Source organism: Pelodiscus sinensis, chromosome 5 (assembly GCF_052426305.1).
Source record: "Pelodiscus sinensis isolate ZL-2025 chromosome 5, ASM5242630v1, whole genome shotgun sequence".
Lineage (NCBI taxonomy): Eukaryota > Metazoa > Chordata > Testudines > Trionychidae > Pelodiscus > Pelodiscus sinensis.
In genome coordinates this window covers 60,289,251-60,309,850 of record NC_143056.1, presented here as the reverse complement: position 1 = coordinate 60,309,850, position 20,600 = coordinate 60,289,251, and the positions used below count along the sequence as shown (strand labels likewise).

Below are 20,600 nucleotides of genomic sequence, written 5' to 3'. Positions count from 1 at the left end.
CTCTGCAGGTAAAATAAAGTCTCTGCTCAACTAGAGATACTCCTGTTTATGCATCTGAGAATTCCATTAATTAATTTTTATAGCAGCTATTACAATGTAGCCAGTTGCTGTGAAATATTAAAACATTTGAAAAGCGTACAAATAATAAAATATTGCTTTTATTGTGCAACACAGGCACTATTTTAAATACTATAGGACTAAATATAAAATTCATCAAATGGCCATGAATGGAAACAAACTAAACATGATGATTTATGTTGTATTCTGACGATCAGTAAAGATATGCTCTGGCAGAAAGCCCAGGCTTGCAAGTTCCAAAAATGAGAGCTGCCTACTGGGAAAGCTGTCACCAGTTCTGGAGAGCTCAATTCTAGAAATTGACAGTATGGGTATGTCTAGACTACAGGCTTTTTTCGACAGAGGCTTTGTCGACAGATACTGTCGACAAAGCCTCTGTCGAAAAAGAGCGTCTAGACTACAGCCAGGTCTGTCAACAAAGCAAGCAGCTTTTTCAACAGAGAGTCTAGATGCTCTCTTTTGAAAAAGCACAGTGTGGATGCAATGGCACCTTTTTTTTTTACATAACTCTGTCGAAAAAAGGCGTTATTCCTTGTAGAATGAGGTTTACCTCCATCGACAAAACTGCTGCGTTCTGTTGACTTACTGTCAACAGAACTCAGCAGTAGTGTAGACGCAGGTATAGTTTTGTCTAAAAAAGTCCACTTTTGTCAACAAAACCCTGTAGTCTAGACACACCCTAAGAAACATCCATAGTGATATTACCTACTTAATTGACCTTTAGTAGCCAGCCACAGAAAGTAATATACAGGCTTACTGGAGAATGTTGAAGAAAAAAATTTCTAGCACAGCCCAACAACAACAAAAATTTATAGCTTTGTAGATCATGTAGTCCTCCAGATATCTCAGTCCTCATTCTGTGAGAGATCAGTTAGTCATAGAAGCTCCCAATTCCAAACAAAACCCCTCCCTGGCTAAAAGCTGTAGAGCTCTCTTGGAGGAGGGAAGCTAGTTTTCCATGGCTTACAAGATCAGATTTTAGCCTGAGTTCAGACCTGGAGTGTGTCCACCAACCAAGATATTTCAATGCATCTGTGAGTAAAGGACACAGATAGGATGACTAATCAGTCTGTCTTCTGATCTGTGGTAACTATTATGTAAATTTTACAGATAGGTAAACAGACCCACAGAGAGACTTGGCTGACGTGCCCAAGAACACAATTCTTTAGCCAATTATTTAGACAAAAATAGAACACAAGTCTCTTAACTCTTAGCCACTTGCCCTATCCATTGGGTTTGTTTGTGGACTGATTCAGCAGAAAGACCAAGGAGTTCATTACTCTGTAGGGTGAACAGCTTACTAGCCCTCCACATCAGGGTTAAGACGCATTGGTAAGAGAATGTAAAGTAAATAAGCGCTGCTAATTCATGATATTTCTGTTCCCAGGCTAAATTCTAACCATTCTCCAGAACCTCCAATCTATGAGTCACAAGCACAAACACCTTTCCACTTATTTATTCTTTTGAAAAACTAAACAAATAGAACAGAGGTCAAAGATGACAATTTAAAAGGGAATCCTAGTGCATTGATCCTTTGAGGGATCTTTGCTATTTTTCAAAAAAATCAGTGTAGTATCATCTGCTGACAAAAGAGCATGCACATTTCTTTTGGTAAAATGGGGTTCTGAAATCATGCATATATAAGAGTAAAAGCACATTAACTGATTACTAGCAATTCACTTATTGCAAAAGCCAGGAGGAACAGAGACAATAATACAAAGACATTTATACAATGGTTAGAAATAGGAGAAACTGGAGTCAGAATAGCTGAGTTTATAGTTTATAAAAGAGTCGGTGTCTACCTTTTAAATCTACAAAATGAATCTGAATATGAAACAAAAGGAAAACGAAAAATGTTTTGAATAGGAAAGTGTAGCAAATCCTTGTGTTCAGATATTGCAGTTCATGGGGAAAATATCTCTGTGCCTCTCCAAATGTGCCAAGAATACAGTGTACTACCAAAAAGAACCTGGCTAAAGTTAACTTTGGTTTCTCAGGGCAAAGATGAGCAACTGAATTTCATATGACATATAGTGTCAAACCATGGTCTTGCTAGAGAGTTGCTGAGAGAGATGTAAGTAAATTCATGTGGTTATTAATATCTCAAAATAGCTATTGTATCCCTGTATGTCTATTTAATAAGAGAAATGATGAGAGGCAGTGTAGTCCCATGAATAGGGCAAGGGGCCTAGAGTTAGGATGCTTGCATTCTATTTTTGTTTTAGCAATTAGCCAGAGAGAATGTGGTCTTGGGTATGTCAACCAGTCTCTCTGTGTGTCAGTTTACCATCTGTAAAATTAACATAATACTTGCCAACATTTCCTCCAATCTGTCAGCACTTAAACACATTCATTGCTTTATATGCAGGAATAGTCCTTTGGATCTTGTCTATACAGGGATAAAAGACTAGGGCGTGGCCACAGGGGCTCATGGGACTCAGGCTGCAAGCTGAAAATCACTGTGTAAATGTTCGGGTTTGGGCTGGAGCCCACACTCCGAGACCCTTCACCCTCACACACAGTAAAGGAAGAGAAAATAAAATTAATATTTGAAAAATGCAATTTGCACATGTGAGAGAAATAATCTAAAATCAGGATAATCATTGTTGTGCAGGAACCTAGACATCAGAAGTACTTTAACACAGGTGTGACTAGGGATAACACATTAAGTACGAGTCTGCAGTTTGATAGAGTAACCGAGCCTTTACTCCGTCAAAGTGTACATACCAAGAAACTATGTCTCTTTTGAGACTACCCCTGAAATACTACAGTCAGCAGCAAGAAAAGATGTGAGAAAGCAAAGAGAATAGCAAGAATATTGGGTATTAGATTTATATTGTGACACTCCTCCTGACTTCTGAGTGAGCAAGGTCAGGCCCAGGAAGACAAGGGATTAAGGGTACCAAATGTGTTTCCTTGTGTTGTACATGAAAAAATATGAACCTATATTATACTCTACTTAATTAGAGAAGCCTAAAATCACTAAGAAAGGTGTTTTGTTTTTTATTTGTCTGTTTTTTAAACAAACTGAAAAAACAGACTAGATGTACCTGTTTTTCTTGGTTCACAGCCAAGTTATATGTATAGCTAAAGTCTGAGTCTGGACTGACCGGAGCAATTAGATTTACTGATGAAAATAGGCCATCTTTCCTTGTTTCAGGCAGAGTTTCCTCTAACACTCTTTGGAAATATATGGAAAGTCATTATGGATCCAATTAAGATGATCCTATTAAAAATCATACATACTTTTCCTATGTGACATATGTGTGTGAATAAAAAGAGGTTAAATTAGGTCCCTACAAATTCATCAAAGCTGTATCTTCCAGAGTGGATAGTAGAATATTTATGCTAGTGTACAATTTGTGGCATTATTTAAACTTTAGATGCTGTATAATGAATGGTGTATATTAATGAAGAGGCAATAAATGTGTTTATGCAGAGATCATTACTGTGTTCAGAGAAAACTTAGGGCAAACAGTTTTCATAATCGTCATAAAAAACATTGTTTTAAAGATATAAAACTAGAGATTATTTTGGAATCCTTCCATAGACAAGTTAACTTAAGGAATATGAGAAGGAAAGGAATATGACAATTTTAATTAATACCCTCCCCCCACCTCTGGGACTCTTGAATTTGTATTGGCAATGTTATTTACTGTTTACAAAATATGACAGAGTAAAGAAGGACTTTATTTTTCTTCCCAGAAGAAATTGTTTTCTAAAATATAATAACTTGTATTTAAGAATCATAATTTCATACAGACTAATTTTAAATGATAAGTGTTTAGATGACATTCATTTATTTGTTACAGTTGTGTATCAATAGAACGCTTCCAGGTACTAGTTAACTTACTGCCTTTCACATTAACTATGAGGCACAATGTAGGTGCTAACAGTAACAGGTATACATTTAGCACAAGTCACCAGTGTTGCCTAACACTTCCTATTTCTCCATTTTCAGCCTTATTTAAACTAATTTATCATATTTATCAAGCAAGGGCTTTTATAATCTGTGCACAGTGTGGTAGGTACACATTAGCATCCTCATTTTCCAGAAAGAACAGAGGTCGCTAGCCTGAGTTTTCAGGGGTCCCAAGTTTCCATAGCTACGATGAAGTCAATGGGCACTGCAGGTACTCAGCATGTAAATATAGGCCCCACGTGACTCATGTAGAGCAAGTCACTGATATGTGGTAGAAGAGAACTTGGGGACACTAAGGGTACGTCTAGACTACATGCTTCTGTCGCCAGAGGCATGTAGATTAGGCTACCAGACATAGTAAAATGAAGTGGCGATTTAAATAATCGCCGCTTCATTTAAATTTACATGGCTGCTGCGCTGGGCTGACAAAGCTGATCAGCTGTTTGTCGGCTCAGCACGATAGTCTGGACGCGCGGGTGTTGACATCAAAGGTATTTGTCAACCACCCAGGTAAGCCTCCTGGGATGAGGTTTACCTGGGTGGTCGACAAATACCTTTGATGTCGTCACCCACGCGTCCAGACTATCGCGCTGAGCCGACAAACAGCTGATCAGCTGCTTGTCGGCTCAGCGTGGCAGCCATGTAAATTTAAATGAAGTGGCGATTATTTAAATCACCGCTTCATTTTACTATGTCTGGTAGCCTAATCTACATGCCTCTGGCGACAGAGGCATGTAGTCTAGACGTACCCTAATTATCAGTCCCCTGTGCTGGACCACAGTGCAGAATTGAACCAACAGAGGTTCCAGCTCTTTCAGAAGCAAATGCTGCAGTCAAAATCATGCTTCTTTAGAATGGGATCCTCAACTATGGCACTTGTCAATTGTGCAGTTTTTTAGTAAACTCAGTCTGACCCTTTGGAAAATGCTCTTAATAGAAAAAGTTACCTCAAGAGTACTTATTTTAGAAAATATAATGAGTAAATGAGAAAATGTATACAAGAGCAGAATAGCTCTTCTCCACGGAACTGGAATATATCAGCTAGCAATTTTGTCTTTCTGCATTTAGCAGAATCAAGTAAATTATAACTACTTAAACTTCTTTCATGTTTATCAGATCACCATAAAAAGTTTTCATTTATGCGAAAGGAAACTGTATATTGCCTAAAGGAAATCCAAGGTTTTGGAATTAATTATGGTTTTTAAATTTACAGACTTGGCCTTTCGATCCAGAAATGAGTAATCTGACTAGCAGTAAGTATGTTTACAGATAACATCATATCAATTATCATTCTCTAGAGTGTGCACTAGAAAATGTGCCTGGGAAAATCTGAAGATATCCTAAACCATTTACCAGGCTGGTTGGGATAAACCCTTATGTAAATGCTTTAGTGTGTTGTCAGTTGCATTAGAATTGGAAGCTTTGTTTATTGTTCTAAGACTAATTATTTTTCATTTGTTTACACTCAACTGTTTTACCATTTATTAACCACTTGATCCATCACCAGAAAATAGTGTAGTAAGAGGATTGTCTCAAATGCACCCATGCATATTTGTGATATATACACCCCCAAAAGCCATGATTTCATCTTCAAGGATTTCAGTTCCTATCTTTTTATTATAAACATACTACATCATACATTACTTATTCAGGATGAAGTTGACATTCAAAGAACATGACTAAAGATTCTAGATTACTGGCTAGGAAGCCCTCTTCCTCTGAGTCCAGTAAAAAGGGTGGCCACATTTCTAAATATCTATCCTCTTTTGGTGCTTCTTATGTATAATGCTTGGTGGGAAAGCTTTTCCATTACAAAATGAGTCCATATTTTACCACACCATAATCCTGTAAGAGCAGGGGACACATTTTCCAGTAATGTGGAATAGAGAATCTGGCTGCTAACAATGAAAAAGTAATTAATGTTTCATTCTGTTTAAAATGTAGATCCTTTACTGGATCATTAAGTAAGCAGGTCAGAAGGTTACTAGGAAGCTGACATTATGTCACATGATGAATTTCTTCAATAATTTCCTCCCAAACCATCTAATTCCTGGACAGAACCACTATGTGTTCCCAAGTATGTTCCAAGTAAAAATTATTTAGAAAAGCTAGATGTCTTCAGGTCACCAGAGCCTGATGTAATGCATTCTAGAGTACTCAAGGATCTGATTAAGGAGATAGCTGAGCCATTAAACATTATCTATGAAATAGGGATGTAAATTTTGATTATTCAGCTGATCGATTAGTGGATGGTGGGATGGCATGCTTACTATCTGTGGCTCTTTCTACATTTAAAAGATGGAGGCACAGCATTTGGGACCCGGGGCAAGTAGGGACTACTTCAGTCCTCACTCGCACCATTTCCCTCACTGCACCTCTGGCTCTGCTACCCCCCGCAGAGACGGTGCTGGGGGGAACTGACTTTTAAGCTTGCTTCCCCTAGCACTGGCTCCTGCTCTACCTGCTGTGCTGCCTCTGATACATTTGATAATCTCACATGACCTCCTTATCAATAAACTAGGGAAATACAACATAGATTGGACTACTATAAAGTGGGTACATAACTGATTGGATAACCATTCCCAGAGTGTAGTTATCAGTAGTTCACAGTCATGCTGAAAGGGAATAACAAGTGCGGTTCTGCAGGGGTCCGTTTTGGGATGAGTTCTGTTCAATATCTTCAGTGATTTAGATGATAGCACATAGAGAGTATGTTTATTAAGTTTGTAGATGATAACAAGCTAGGAAGGGTTGCAAGTACTTTGCAGAATAGTATCATACGTCAAAATGATCTGGACAAACTGGAGAAATGGTCTGAGGTAAATAGGATTGAGTTCAATAAGGACAAATGAAAAGTATTCCACTTAGGAAGGAACAATCAGTTTCACACTGAGGATATGTCTACACTGCATCCCTAGTTCGAACTAGGGATGCAAATGGAGACAATCGAAGTAGTTAATGAAGCGGGGATTTAAATATCCCGCGCTCCATTAACATGATCTCGCCGGCGCGCTAGTTCGAATCACAGCTACAAAAAATGAGGAGTAACATTAGTTCGGACTAAGGGCTTTAGTCCGAACTAACGCATCCCGGCGCACACTTCCTGGTTCGAATCAGCTGTGATTCGAACTAGCGCGCCGGCGAGATCATGTTAATGGAGCGCGGGATATTTAAATCCCCGCTTCATTAACTACTTCGATTGTCTCCATTTGCATCCCTAGTTCGAACTAAGGATGCAGTGTAGACATACCCTAACAGAATGGGAAGTGACTACTTAGAAAGGAGTACAGCTGAAAAGGATCTAGGGATGATAGTAGACCACAAATATGAGTCAACAGTGAGACACTGTTGCAAAAAATAAAATAAAATAATTCTGTAAAGCATTAGCACAGTGTTGTGAACAAGACATGAAAATTAATTCTTCCCCTCTACTCTGTGCTGATTAGGTCTCAATAGGAGTATTGTGTCCAGTTTTGGGCACCACATATCAGGAAAGATGTGAAGAAATTGGACAAGGTCCAGAGAACAGCGACAAAAAGGATTAAAGATCTAAAAAACATGACCTATGAGGGAAGACTGAAATAATTGGATTTGTTTAGTTTAGAAAAAGAAGACTGAGAGGGAACATGATAGCAGCTTACTACAGTAAAACTCCATTAGTCCGGCATCCAATGCTCCGGGACTCCTGATGGTCCGGCACCCCGGAAGTGCTGGGGCAGCCGGACAGGCTTCCCCCATTCAGCCGCTGCTGAAACTGACCAGCAGCGTCAGTTTCACCAGCAGGCTGAATCCAGACGCCTGGGGCAGAGCAGCTGGGGTGCTGCGGGGTTGGTCTCGTAGTGCCGCCCCTCGGCGCTGCGGGACCAACCCGGTAGGACCCCAGCTGCTCTGCCCCAGGGGTCCCCAATTCAGCCGCTGCTGAAACAGATCAGCGGCTGATCTGTTTCAGCAGCGGCTGAATTGGGAACCCCTGGGGCAGAGCAGCTGGGGTCCTGCCTGGTTGGTCCCACAGCACCGTCCTTTGGTGCTGCGGGACCAACCTGGAAGCACTCCAGTTGCTGTGCCCCAGGCGTCCCCAAGAGCAGCTGGGGTGCTGCCGGGTTGGTCCCGCAGCCCCGAGGGGCGGCGCTACGGGACCAACTGGGTAGTACCCCAGCTGCTCTGTCCCAGGCGTTCCCAAGAGCAGCTGGAGTGCTGCTGGGTTGGTGCCGTAGCGCCACCCCTCGGCGCTGCGGGACCAACCCGGCAGCACCCCAGCTGCTCTATTGCAGGCATCCCTGATTCAGCTGCTGCTGAAACTGACCAGCAGTGGCTGAATCAGGGACTCCTGGGGCAGAGCCGGACTATCGTAAAGGGGGGCTATGAGGGGTCTGGGGTGGCATCCCCTCTTACCTCACCCCAGACCCCTCATAGCCCCCCCTTCTGATAGTCCAGCATATTTGATAATCCGGCACCCCCTAGGTCCTAAAGGTGTCGGATTATCGGAAGTTTACTGTAGTACCTAAAAGGGTGTTACAAGGAGAATGGAGAAAAATTATTCTCCTTAACATCTGATAATAGGACAAGAAGCAATGGGCTAAAATTACAGCAAGAGAGGTTTAGGTTCGAGATTAGGAAAAAGTTCTTGTCAGGGGGTACGTCTGCACTAGCCCCCTAGATCAATCTAGGGAGGCTAATGAGGGCGACCAGAATTGCAAACCAAGCCCGGGATTTAAATATACCGCGCTTGATTTGAATGTTCCCGGCCGGTCGCCATTTTAGAAATTGACTAGCCCGAAGTAACTGCCCGTGTCTACACGCGGCAGTGAAACGGGATTCCGATTTAAAGCCCCTAGTTAATTTCTAAAATGGCGACCGGCCGGGAACATGCAAATCAAGCACGGGATATTTAAATCCCGGGCTTGATTTGCAATTCCGGTCACCCTCATTAGCCTCCTTAGATCAATCTAGGGGGCCAATGTAGACGTACCCAGGGTGATTAATCACTGGACTAAATTGTGTATGGAGGTTGTAGAATCTCCAGCATTGGAGATATTTAAGAGCAGGTTAGACAGTCATCTGTTAGGGATAATCTAGATTCTAGATGGTGCTTTGTCCTGCCATAAGGACAGGGGACTGGACTTGATAACCTCTTGAGGTCCCTTCCAATTCTAGCATTCTGTGAGTTAATGATTTCCATGCAACCCTTCAAACAGAATGCTTCCTTAGAAGCAACAATGTGACAGATCTTAATATTTCCTTGAATTCAGCCGGAGATGCATATTTGGCCAAAAAATAATAATTAAAAAACAACAACATAGGGTGAAACTAGACACAGCTGTGACTGTGTTGAGGAAATACATTGACCACAATAATAAGTGTATAGCGTTAGTGACAAATGGTGATAGAAATACAAATAAGAATAAAAAGAGGCATTTATGATGATGATGATGATGTTCCTATCCTAAAACCCAGGAATTTTTGACAACTTTTTCACTGTTGAGAGAAAGTGATGGGCCAGCATGTAAGAAAATTAGAATTTCTTTGGGCTTAAATCTGGGCTCTAAATGGCTCTCAAAAATATGGTTGTATGCAAGGCTGGCAAAAGGGCATTCTGGCTAAGCAGCTGGGTGCAGATGAGAGCATGCGTCACTCCCACTTTTTTCTGCATTAATTTTTTGTTTCAATTGATTTTTATAACTGTATAAGGTGTGATATATACTGTAGTAATATTTTTGGCCTTGATTGTTTACTTTTGTTTTATCTTTCACATTGCGCACATTATAAATTTGTGCAAAAATGACTGAAAAAAATGCAGCCTATCTATTTTGTGTTTTCGGCATATATGGCATCTTCTGTCCCTGCTGAGAACATTACATTGTCCCATTTTAAGTCATTGTTGGCAGTCATGTCTATAGGAACTGAAAGTTTTTTGTGTAAATATTTAGTTTTTAATAGGAGAGTGGGCAGATGGATAATATAAATTAAGAATGACTGTTGCTTAGGGAGTTGAATGAATCATACTAGTAATACATATCCTTTGGAAGAATTACTAAATTTCTATCATGTCATAGTAGTCTTGCGATGTTATTAATCAGTTTTGCTAATGAACTATAGAAGTTGTTTAAAAATGCTCATCATATTCATAAAATAGTCATGCTGTAGTAGCTCATTTATGATAGAATCCCATAACACATCAGTCGTGTCATCACAAATTTCACTGAAATGCTTAAAAACACTTCCTTTTACCTAGTCATTCTGGCTGGTTTTCTATACTGGTTTTCCTCATCTCTGGGGGGAAAACATTCTGTAAACATTTTTCTGTCTGCTAGTTGTATGAATTTGAATCTTATGAAAGTGAGATGATCAAACATATTGGGAACAAATGCTTCAATGATAGGTATCCTCTGTAATCCCCAGAAGCCAGTGGAACTGCCAGGATTTTGAATCAGGGCAAAATTCAGCTTTACTTGGAGTTATGCCGGGTTAAGCAGTGGTTGCTGGGACGTTAGCTTGCTCTCTTATTTCTTCATGTTGAACAATGGAAAAGAGTAAATGTGGCCCAAGAGAGTTTGTGTAATCCAACATAATATGAAGGAAGCTGAAGAAAATAACTCCACAGGTTGGGAAAAGTAAATCTCTAAGGATTTTTAGAAGGAATTCAAAACTCACAAAATAGTTTGGAGCTTACTAAATCTTTGCAAGTAAGTAGGTCTATTATAAACTTGATATTTAAATCTGATCCTACCTCAGCATTGCTGGGTATATTTGAGGTGGCTGTTTTAAACCCTTATAATCTAAAAATCCATTACAAACTTCAGCCTAGAGCAGCCCTTCCTGTAGAAATAACTTGCAGGAATGAGAAAAAAACTCCACAAGGATGCTCTTGGGATGTTTCCTAGGACAGAGCCATTATTTTGATTTTTCTGCCGGCTTTTCTGCAGGGATCAGGAGAGCACAATGTGCCCTTCTCCATCCCAATTCTTACTATTTCTTTTTAAAAATTAAACCAGATTCCTGTATCAAAGACATCTGTAATGCTGCCACATGGTATCTCCTCTCCATAATATCATGTAACTGTAGTGCCCTGGGTCCAAGATAGCACCTGTTGTGCAGGATGGCTTCAGCCAAGAAAATGCATGCATAGGAACACAGATGGGAAATGCCTTTTCATCCCTTCTGCATCTGTTCCCACCCCCTGAAATAAACACACTCGCACACACTTGGGAACAGTACAATAAATACAGGACATGGGAAAATGTACTCATAGGGGGATGCATGAAAAAAGGCAACAGGAGGAAAAGTAAAACGGATACATCCAATACATGAACCAACAGACACAGTGGTACCACGGTGGTACCACAATATGAAAGAGTAAACACTGAGGGTACGTCTACACTACAGCGCTAGTTCGAACTAACTTAGTTCGAATTAGTTAATTCGAACTAAGCTAGTTCGAACTAGCGCATCTAGAACTAAAAACTAGTTCGAACTAGCGTTTTGCTAGTTCGAACTAGCGCGTCCACACTGATTGGACGCAGGGGGGCATTTAAGGGCAGCTGAAACCGGTTCTGGCAGGGCATCAGGTCAGCAGTTGCTTTGTGTGGCTGCTGTCTGAGGCTATCTGAGGCTCGTGCTTAAAGGGACCCCCCCTGGACAGCCGGTTCTCAGCTTTTCCTGCTTGCTTGCCAACCTCGCCGAGGGACAGCAAAGCGTTGGTCTCTGTGCCCGTCTGTGTCGGTGCTTCCCTTCGGGGGGGACTGCCGCAGGTGGCAACATGGAGCCACGGCTCGCCCTGCACCTTCTGGTGCACGTTCTGGACTTGCTGCTGCAAGCCTGCCACCAATGGCTCGAGGCTGCCTGGCACCACCTGGGGAATGTCAGCCCCCTGCCTCTCCGCCTGGCCGCCCTGGGGGCCGTGGAGGAGCCGCGGCGGCGCCCCGGCACCGGCGTGCCCCGCCGCATCTGGCGTCTGGACACCAGCAGCGACTGGTGGGACCGCATCGTCCTGGAGCGCTGGGACGACCGACAGTGGACCCAGAACTTTAGGATGAGGAGGGACACCTTCCTGGAGCTCTGCGAGTGGCTCGCCCCTGCCCTGCAAAGAAGGGACACTCACATGAGGCCCGCCATCCCCCTCCAGAAGCGGGTGGCCATCGCCCTCTGGAAGCTCTCCACGCCGGACAGCTACCGATCCGTCGGGAACCAGTTCGGCGTGGGGAGATCCACTGTCGGAGCAGTGCTCATGCAGGTACGGCGCTCGTTGGCCACCGAGCCGGGGGGGAGGGGGGCTGCGAGGAGGGGATGGGCCGCCCCAGGGACAAAGGGGGGGGCGGGAGGAGGCGAAAGCGCCCCGCACCGGAGGGGTCGGGCTGTCCCGGCCGTACTACACGCCGCCAGGGGGGTTGCTTCCGGGAGTGGGGCGCGGGGCACTGCCAGGGCACGCACGCTCCCAGCCACCCAGGCGCCCCACTGATTGACGCTTTGCTGTGTCTCTCTCCGCAGGTGGTCAAGGCCATCAACCGGGTGCTGCTCCACAGGGTGGTCCGCCTCGCCGACCCGGACGCCGTCATCCGGGGATTCGGCGCCCTCGGCTTCCCCAACTGCGGGGGGGCCATCGACGGGACGCACATCCCCATCCGTGCCCCGGAACACCAGGCGTCCCGGTACGTCAACAGAAAGGGGTACTTCTCCGTCATCCTGCAGGCCGTGTGTGACCACCGGGGACAGTTCACGGACATCAATGTGGGCTGGTCCGGCAAAGCACACGACGCACGGGTGTACCGGAACTCCTCCGTGTGCCAGCGGCTGCAGGACGGGACCTTCTTCCCCAACCGCCACATCAGGGTCGGGGACGTGGACATGCCCGTCTGCCTGGTGGGGGATGCCGCCTACCCACTGCAGCCCTGGCTCATGAAGCCCTACACGGGGCACCTCAATCCCTCCCGCCAGGCCTTCAATAACAGGCTGAGCAGGGCCCGCATCGTGGTGGAGGGGGCCTTCGGGCGACTGAAAGCCCGCTTTCGATGCCTCCTCACCCGTCTGGACCTGGCCGAGCACAACATCCCTCCCGTGGTGGCGGCATGTTGTGTGCTCCACAATTTGTGTGAGCGGAAGGGGGAGGCTTTCTTGCCAGCCTGGATGGCTGAGGCTGACCGCATGGCTGGACACTACGGTCAGCCCCGCACCGCCGCCGTCCGGGAAGCCCAGCGGGGGGCCATCCGGATCCGGGAAGCCCTGCGGGAGAGCTTCCAGGTGGAGGAGGAGGAGGACTGACCTCTCCCTGCATGCCCCACCGGGGCCTTCTTCCACCCTACCCCCCCTTCCCCTTTCCCCTCCCTATCTACTGTACAATAAAGACACCTGTTTTTCAAACAAAAACGTCTGTTTATTTCAGAGAACTGGGGTGGGGGAGGGAGGAATGAAGGTGGGAGAAGGGAGGGGGAAACCTGGGACGAGGGAGCTGGAAGGGGAGGGGAGGGAAGGGAGGAAGGGAAAGGAAAGCTCAGGGGTGGGAGTCTGGGTGCCTCTCCCGTCTCGCCACACTGCGGGTCCGGGGGCGTCGGTGGGGAATGGTTGTGGAGGGGGGGGCAGAGAGGACAGGGGGTGTGGAGGAAGCAGGAGCGGAAGCAGGAGCGGAAGCAGGAGGAGCAGGGGGAGCAGGGGGAGCAAGAGGGGGAGCAAGAGGGGGAGCAGGGGGAGGAGGATGGAAAGCGGTCCAGCAGGCTCTGGAGGTGGCCTCGCAGGGCACGGCCCTGCTCCTCCAGGGCCTCCAGACTCCTCTGGCGCAGCCTGAGGTCCTCCTGGACCCAGTGGTCCTGGAGACGGAGCTGTCGGTCCAGGAACCGGAGATGCCGCCTCTGGTAGTCCTCCTGGTTCCTGGCTGTCCTGCTTGCCCGGGCGCGGGCGGCTGCTGCAGGCGGTGTGGTGCGCCCTGCAGGCCCCGGTGCTGCAGCTGTGGTGCAAGAAGTCCAGCGGTCAATTACCCCAGGGGCCCAGGTGTGTGAAACCCAGCTCCCCTCTGCAAGGCCAGGGCCCCTGCAGGATCCCCAGCTGCTGCTCCGTGGTGGGCAAGGCCCAGGCGCACGGTCCCGGGGCTCCCTCTCGCCCCAGCCCCCCGTACACATAAGGGGAACACGAGGGTACTCACAGGTGGACGCCTCCCCGGCCTCTGATGATGCAGGCGAGCGGCTCTGTGGGGTGCCTCGGGGGTCCCGGGTCCTGGGAAGGCTGGCGGCAGGCTCCTGGCTCTCAGAGCCCTCTTCCTCCTCCTCGGTGTCCAGGAGCGGTCCCTCTGCCCCGGGGTCAATCACGTCCCGGGGGGCAGGGACGGCATGAGGCCCCAGGATGCGGTCCAGGGCATGGAAGTGGGGGCAGGCCTCCGGGTCAGCCCCTGGCAGGCAGGCCCGGGAGTAGGACTGCTGCAAGTCTTTAATCTTGCAGCGCACCTGCTCCCGGCTGCGCTGGTGGCCCCTGGCGGCCAGGCTGGCAGCCATGCGTCCGTAGACGGCCGCGTTCCGGTGGCTAGTGCGGAGATCGTGGACATTTGAGGCTTCCCCCCAAACCTCGATGAGGTCCACGATCTCCGCACTTGACCAGGCGGGCGCCCGCCTTTTGCGCCCCCGGGCAGGCTCCCGGGAGCCGCCAGGCTGGTCGTGGGGAGCAGTGGAGGGCTGGGAGCCCTCGGATGGCTGGCTCATTGTGTGGCAGGTGCAGGCTGTGCAGGCACGGGTGCTTGCAGCCTTGCAACTGGCACAAAGTGAGTAGCCAGCCCGTGGCCCTTTAAGGGCTCCGGGGCCGGGAGGGGAGCAATAGAGTTTCCCTGGTGTTGGCCAGAGTGGCCACCAGGGAAACCTGGGAAGCCTTAGCCTCCCACTAGTTCGAACTAAAGGGCTACACAGCCCTTAGTTCGAACTAGCTAGTTCGAACTAGGCGTTAGTCCTCGTAAAATGAGGTTTACCTAGTTCGAACTAAGCGCTCCGTTAGTTCGAATTAAGTTCGAACTAACGGAGCGCTAGTGTAGCGCCTAGGAAAGTTAGTTCGAACTAACGTCCGTTAGTTCGAACTAACTTTGTAGTGTAGACATACCCAGAGGAATGTGTCTAGACTCAGAGTTTGGGAATCCTGGACCAAGATCCAGTCTAGCAATGAGTCATGGGTTCTTCTGAGTCTCTTCAGCACCCATAAAACTTTCTCCAGCAAATCTGTCCAGTGCCGCCTTCTGCCATCCTCTGTGAATCCAGAGAGAGATAACCTTCCCATTTAACTAACTACAAAATCCAGCCTTATTTCCAGGACCGTAACAAGGGTGAGGTGAGTGAGGTACTTGCCTCGGGTGCATAGCTGAGGGGGCACAGAAAAGACAGCTACTACGCTGTTTTCACTCATGCCTTGCACCTTGTCAGCACTCCCACTCGCACCGAGGACAGTCTTGCCTCAGGTGCCCAATTAGCTAGTTACGACTCTGCTTATTCCCAGTGCAAGGTCATGAGATCCAGTACTCACAGTCCCATACATTTCTGAATGACAGTGATATTTGAAACTTGCATCAGGGCTTGACAGTAAATAGGATGAGATTCAATAAGAACAAATGCAAAGTACTCCCTTTAGGATGGAACAATCAGTTTTACACATGCAAAATGTGAACTAACTGCCTAGGAAGGTGTACTACAGAAAGGGATCTAGGGGTCATAGTGGACCACGAGCTAAATATGAGTCAACAGTGTAACACTTCCAAAAAAAGCAAACATAATTCTGGGATGTACCAGCAGGAGTTTGTAAGCAAGACATGAAAAGTAATCTTTCAGCTCTAGTGTGAGGCGGATTAGGCCTCAACTGGAGTATTGTATACAGTTCTACTTCGAGGAGTGTCCCTGTGGGTGCTCCACCTTAGGTCTTGCAGCACCCTGGTGTGTCTGGACAGAGATTTTGCCAGCAGTGCCCTCCGGTGTGCTGTGCGTGTGGTAGTCAGCACGCACAGTGCCGCTATCACACATGTGCAGCAATCATCCCCTTCAGTTCCTTCTCTACCGCTCTTGGTGTCGGTCAGAACTTCAGTTGCTCTCCTGTCTTTTCATAGCAGTTTGTAGTTTTTCCAGTTCTTCTTCGAGGATGTCCCTGTGGGTGCTCCACTGTGGGTGCTGGGCTTGCCCTGGCGCCGCAGAATGGAGACTTGTTGGAAGCAGTATTCTGCCGGACCGTGCATGCGCCACTGTGCTCGTGGCATTTGCGCTCTTTTCCTGTGCATGGTCCAGCCACCCACCAGTTCCTCTAGACTGCCTCAGGCTGCAGATGGATAGAACCATGCTCTTCACCTCAACCTGTTTGTGTGACTCTACATCCTCAAATTACCTCGTAGATAGCCCTTACTTGATTTCTCTTCCTTCCTCCACTTCGTTTCTTCCCCTTAAAAAAAAAAAAAAAGTTACATTAATAAGAGTTAGAAAGCTGTTATCTCCCTACATTCCTGTCAGTGACTCTCCGGTTCACCCTTGAACATAGTTGTTCATTTAAAACTAAAAAAAAAAAAAAAAAAAAAAAAAGAAGCAGAGACAGAAACTAAGAGAAAGACAAGACAAAAGCGAAAAGAATTCAAGAAACATATATTCTACTTCACATACTAGCGATTCAAAACATCCTGCATGCTGCCATCCTCAGATTTAAGAAATGTGGCACCTGCTGGGAGGCAATGCCAGCCTCCAATGGCCACTCTGACTGCATTAAGTGCCTTGAGGAATCCCATGTCCCCCAGAAGTGCTCCCACAGCACTAAGCTGACAGCCAGGGCTCGAAAAGATAGAGAGGTGCCCACGAATGCTTCTCTTTGACAAAGCCCTTCAGCCGCAGTGTCTCATCCACCACGGAGGAACAGCCCCCCTAAGTGACAGACTTCATCTCCCAGTGTGGGCTCATCAAAAAGACAAAGGCTCTCTCCCACTGGGTCCTTACCTGCTGCCCTTCAAAGCAGGGTGAGCCAAGGAGACAGACCGGGAACGTCTGGCATTTCCAAGCCATGTCCCAAACCACCAGCTGCGCTAAAACCGGGACAGCCGGCACACACCATCATGCCGAGGGTAGCATTGGCTCCACCTGTACCCCGGCCGCAGGTGCTGACCACTGAGCCACCAATGAGAGCCTCGTCGGAGCCAACCACAACGGCGCTGACCGGCGCCATTCCCGGATCAGCATACGGTTCCAGAACAAGCAGCGCCGACGTGAGTGCCGCCTACCATCTCAGCACCGGCCACTACGGTGCCTCAGTCATCGGCACAGCTTGCACCTCCAGAGCAGGAGTCTAGCCCCCTTGACTGCACTGCGCTGGAGCCAGTCTCACTCCCTTATGTTCTCCCCGGCACCATCACCCTCTCCTCTGGCACCGCGCTCTCCCTATTACTGAAGTAGCCGTCGCAGGTCTCCGCACTCTCCTGCCAGATTGCCATCGCCATTCCTGGCAGCTCAGCCTCATTATCAAAGACATCATTATAGCCGATTATCTGTTTCTTCTGTCTCCTCCACAGCGTCGTACGGCTGTTTCTCATTCGCCTTACTCTCCACGCCATCATTGGCATTGTTCACACTCTTATTACCCAGAGAGATGCTCTCACCTCTGGACAGGATATACCCTCGCGATGACTATTACACCCGTGTTTCTTGCAGCAGGTACTGTTACCACTCATGATCCGCCTACGATTACACCTCTTCTAGGCTCTCTCCAGCTCCTGCTCCCTTCACTCCTCCGGAACACATGGCTTCGCCCTCTCAACTTCCATTGGAACCTGACTTTACGCCTTTCGCCGAACAGCCAATCGAAGTCTCCCCAGCAGACTCCTCTCCGCCAGATGAAGCAGTCATGGAAACTAGGACAACTAACAAAGGATGAATATAAGCAAGCAACACGGGAATGCAGGGGCAAGATTAGAAAGGCAAAGGCACAAAATGAGATCAAACTAGCTACAGGCATAAAGGGAAACAAGAAGACCTTTTATAAATACATTAAAAGCAAGAGGAAGACCAAGGACAGGGTAGGCCCACTGCTTAGTGAGGAGGGAGAAGCAGTAACAGGAAACTTGGAAATGGCAGAGATGCTCAATGACTTCTTTGTTTCGGTCTTCACCGAGAAGTCTGGAAGAGTGCCTAACGTAGTGAATACAAGCAGAGAGAGGGTAAGTTTAGAAGATAGGATACACAAAGAACAAGTTAAAAATCCCTTAGGAAAGTTAGATGTCAGCAAGTCACCAGGTCCTGATGAAATGCATCCCAGGATACTGAAGGAGCTGATAGAGGAGGTATCTGAGCCTTTAGCTATGATCTTTGAAAAATCATGGCAGACAGGGGAGATTCCAGAAGACTGGAAAAGGGCAAATATTGTGCCCATCTATAAAAAGGGGAATAAGAACAACCCAGGAAACTACAGACCGGTCAGTTTAACGTCTGTCCCAGGGAAGATAATGGAGCAGGTAATTAAGGAAATCATATGCAAACACTTGGAAGGTAATAAAGTGATAGGGAATAGCCAGCATGGGTTTATGAAGAACAAGTCATGCCAAACTAATCTGATAGCTTTCTTTGATAAGATAACGAGCCTTGTGGATAAGGGAGAAGCGGTGGATGTCATATACCTAGACTTTAGTAAGGCATTTGATACAGTCTCGCATGATATTCTTATTGATAAACTAGGCAAATATAACTTAGATAGGGCCACGATAAGGTGGGTGCATAATTGGCTGGATAACCGTAGTCAGAGAGTTGTTGTTAACGGTTCTAAATCCTGCTGGAAAGGGATAGCAAGTGGTACAGAGAAGAGCGACTAGAATGATTAAAGGTTTAGAGAACATGACCTATGAAGCCAGGCTTCATGAACTGGGCTTGTTTAGTTTGGAAAAAGAAGATTAAGGGGGGATATGATAGCAGTTTTCAAATATCTAAAAGGGTGTCACAAGGAGGAAGGAGAAAATTTGTTCCTCTTGGTTTCTGAGGACAGGACAAGGAGTAATGGGCTTAAAGTGCAGCAGGGGAGGTTTAGATTGGACATTAGGAAAAAATTCCTAACTGTCAGGGTGGTCAAATATTGGAATAAATTGCCAAGGGAGGTGGTGGAATCTCCCTCTCTGGAGATATTTAAGAACAGGTTAGATAGACATCTCTCAGGGATGGTGTAGGTGGAGCTTGGTCCTGCCTTGAGGGCGGGGGGCTGGACTCGATGACCTCTCGAGGTCCCTTCCAGTCCTATTATTCTATGATTCTATGATTCTATGATCCCCGGCGAGATCTCTCTGCCCAATGACCTTCATCAATTCCAAGAGCTGTTTAAGCGAGTAGCCATTACTCAGGAGATACCATTGCAGGAACTCAAGGACAAGCAACACAAACTTTTTAGAAATCTTCAGCTGCAGCACAGGTCGCGCCTGGCCATTCCTCTTGACGAAGGTATCTTAGAGATTGCCGATGAAATATGGCACTCCCCACCATCGGCTCTGTCGACTAACAAGAGGGCCGACAGAAAATATTTCATCCCCCCCCCCGAAGGGGATGGAATTCCTCTTCGCCCATCCTCAACCTAACTCCCTCATTGTGGATGCAGCTCAACAGAGGGCTAAGGTCCCTCAATTCAAACAGCAAGGCTCCAATAAAGACACAAAGAGATTGGATATTCTGGGCAGGAAAGTCTATACATCAGCAACCCTACTGCTCAGAATCGCTAACTATACGGCGCACCTCTCCAGTCACACCTTTGACACCTTCTGACGTTTGACTCTGCTGATAGACCACTTGCCAGAGTCAAAAAAATCTATATTGAAATCAGTGATCCAGAAGGGCGACACGTCAGCAAGAATGTCCCTCCAAATGGCCATGGAGGTGGCTGACATCGCCGCTCGCTCTACTGCCACTGAGATCATTATGTGGAGAGCCTCTTACTTGCAAGCAGCGGGAGTCCCTAAGGAGTTATAGAGCTAGGTTGAGGACTTGCCCTTTGACAAGGACAAGCTTTTTGCTGAAAATACCGACACCGTTCTACACTCTTCAAAGGACTCCCGAACAACGTTGAGAACTTTGGGGATGTATACACTTCCCTTCAGGAGACATCGATATACCCCATACTAGTACAGGTACGACTATTTGTATATCAGACATCAATGGCAGCAACAACATCAACAACAGAGGAGCGTCGATAATCAACGCTCACGCCAGAGACCCCAACGATGACGCAGCAGGAACGGCCGTGGCCATATGGCCCCCAATAAGAAGCAGCAAGTATGATACCTTGGTCAGGGGTGCGCAGACAGTCACAGGCAAGATTACAGATCAGTTTACCCAAGTCTTCCACCATCGATTGAAGCCCTTCTTCCACCAATGGGCAGCAATCACCACAGACAGATGGGTACTGGAAATAATTCAAATGGGTTACACCATTCCCTTCACTTCCATTCCCCCTTCCCCCCCACCCCTTCTCTTTTCAAGGAACCCACTCATGAGGCCCTCCTGCAAATTGAAGTCGACCGCCTGCTCTCTCTGAGGGCTATAGAGATGGTCCCAAACTAATTCAAGAATAGGGACTTCTATTCCTACTATTTCCTCACCCAGAAAAGATCCAGAGGTTGGTGACCCATACTAGACCTCCACCG

General features: G+C 46.8%; 1 long non-coding RNA gene across 1 annotated transcript in view; it reads left to right on the top strand.

Annotated features, from left to right (window-relative positions):
- The window catches only part of LOC106732083 (uncharacterized), a 469,210-nt gene that overhangs the window by 161,245 nt on the left and 287,365 nt on the right, over positions 1-20,600 (top strand). The window contains exon 6 of the long non-coding RNA XR_016349643.1: positions 5,214-5,253. This is a non-coding gene — a long non-coding RNA (uncharacterized LOC106732083). The remainder of the gene's footprint in view (positions 1-5,213; positions 5,254-20,600) is intronic.